The sequence below is a fragment of the Athene cunicularia genome, assembly GCF_003259725.1.
Source record: "Athene cunicularia isolate RWA chromosome 2 unlocalized genomic scaffold, athCun1 chr2_part1, whole genome shotgun sequence".
Lineage (NCBI taxonomy): Eukaryota > Metazoa > Chordata > Aves > Strigiformes > Strigidae > Athene > Athene cunicularia.
Window position 1 is genome coordinate 117231205 of NW_020799095.1, and position 2495 is coordinate 117233699.

The following is a 2495-nucleotide window of genomic DNA, read 5'->3' on the forward strand; positions in this document are numbered from 1 at the left end:
TCTGTTTTTGGAATAGAATCCTGTCCCTCTGAGGACTAGTGTCCCACTGAGGAAAGAGCTCACTGAGGTCAGTAGACAAGTTCAACAGGCTAGTCTGCACGTGCGCAAATAGCCAAGCAGGATACACGTAGCAGAACCAGTCCCAGCAACTACTGCTACTTGCCGGGGATTTATGGGTTTGGGGAGGGGAGGATGCAGGGAAGTACGACACATTCAAAGAAACAGGCTTTTTTATTTCAGCTCTTTGAGAAACATCTTGTGGGAACTATATTCTCAATTTCCCAGTAAATGTCTGAGGCAGACAGCTAGATGATGTCTAGTTAGCAGAACACAAATGTCTTTTTTTGCTTATTATCTCCCAGTAAGGACTCTCCTTGCTGCCTCAGCTTGTACTGTGGCTGTAGAAGAGTTTTACACCCTGGTTTCCATTTCATTCCTTCCTTTTAGGATGGTGCAGGTTTAGAAAAATACATTGATACGGAATCTTGAAGTTGAACACCTAGATTTTCTTTCCAGTCACGGATCAAAGAGCTCACCAGAGAAACCTTCAGCTTTCAACAGTGGTCTCAAAATTCACATGGTGTTGTCCTGACATATTTCAGTTTTCAAGAAATCTGTTCCTCGGCTATGAAGTAGCTATATACTTCTTACCCACTGTTTGAAAAGGTTACTGAATTCTTTTTTACTCTTTTCATCTATCATGCAAATCTGGACTTCCAATGCAGACAGGAAAACTGTATAACCTGGGGACTTTATAGCACCATGGTTCAATAAACAACCCCCCCCTAAACCCCTCCTGTCTCGGAAAAACTTTTCTGTACTGACTGTAGCCTGTACTGTTTGTACCTGTGCAGGGTGTGCACATGCTTAGCTGTGTTTGTCCAGAAGAACATCAAAGGGTGTATTTGTAATATACATCAGTTGCGGTATACATTGTAATCTTCCTCTCGAGGGAAGGTGTGGAAGGGAAGCTGGAACGGCTCTTTTGTTGACAATTAAACCCAAACAAAACCAACTGCTGATTCCCTGGCCAGCCAGCTCGCTGGGACATTTTTATAATTCTTGTGCTCTGTTGTTGGAGATCTCCAATTAGCCTCAAACTGGAGCTCGCAGCTTGTGTGTGAAACAGGCAGCTGCTGGCACGCAATCTTCCCTGAAGTTGTTTCCTTTCCTTTTTCCTGAGATTTAGCGAAGGGGGGGAAGGGGTTGGAGTCACATGGATACAAAGCTTTTGATTAATGTCCAAGTCTGTGCTGCGGCGGAGGCTTTCCAACCTCTCAGCTCCCAGGGCGAGCTGGGAACCAGTGACCGCTCGTTTCCTCCGGGCTGCGTCCCTTTCCTGACGGGAAAGGAGCACGCACCGGGGTGGCCCCTCGCCTCCGGACCTCGGGCCGCGGCCGGAGCTGGGTGAGGAGGGGCCGAGGCTGCTGCGCGGCTGGGAACCGGCCGGAGCCCGAGTTGCATCCAAATATTTAATTCAGTAATAAGTCTTTTTGCAGTTTGGATCAAGATGATCTAAATAAATCGTATGGAGAAAGGGAAGAGGGCTGGAGTTAAATACCTGATTCTTTGTCAAGTCTTTCATATTCACTAATGATTGTGAACAGGGCTCAAGTGACAGTTCAGAGATGTAAATCCTTCACAGGGAAATATAATGCATTTTAACTGTAACTTAGCCTTGGTTTGAGGAAACAATGTATGAGCTTTTCTTTGGCCTACCTGCTAGGACTGCTGTTGAGAGCAGCTGTGGTGGTAGATTTATGAGGGTCGCTGGACTACCGCCAATATGGAGATGATCACATTTATTTTACATAAGTCATCAAAACCATCATTGTGCTTGTTTTTGTGGTTACTTCTTGATCTGGAGGCTAGATCCTCTCATTTAGGTGTCATAGGCGTACGATTCCCTTTCTTAAAACCATTATCACCCCTAGAACCAGCTCTTCTGAGATACAAACACTATCCCAGCTTATTTTGTTTTAAATCATGAGGTGTTCTTGAGGCACAGAGCCTGGATGGATTCCTTTTGGATGGAAGTGGACAAGAAGGTTTTCTGCAGGAGCACATGTGGCAGCTAATGAGTGTGCAGTTCCTGGAACTAGACTAGAGCTAGTCTGAAGAGGACACCCCCCCACCCCCATCCCCAACAGTGTGGGGTCCCAGCACTGACTGTTTCTCTGTCCAAACCCTATTCTATTTTCCAGGACATCTTGTTAAAGCAGAGGCAGCCTGAGGGGTTGAAGTTCCAATAAAAGTTAATTTAGGCTTCCTAGTTGCCTCAGCACCTCAGTGGAGCTCATTGTGGTAGAAACCATGTTTCCTTTATGACTGAGTAGCTGAAGCCATTTATAGTCTTCCTCACAGTTTGTATGGAGTGCCTGCAGTTTTCACTGTAGTTAATAGGAATAGAGTATTCACTTAGATAAATGGAAAAACCCCCTGTGGTTTCAGGGTTAGAGCCTGTTTCTTTTGCAGGATTACAGAATATAATATTT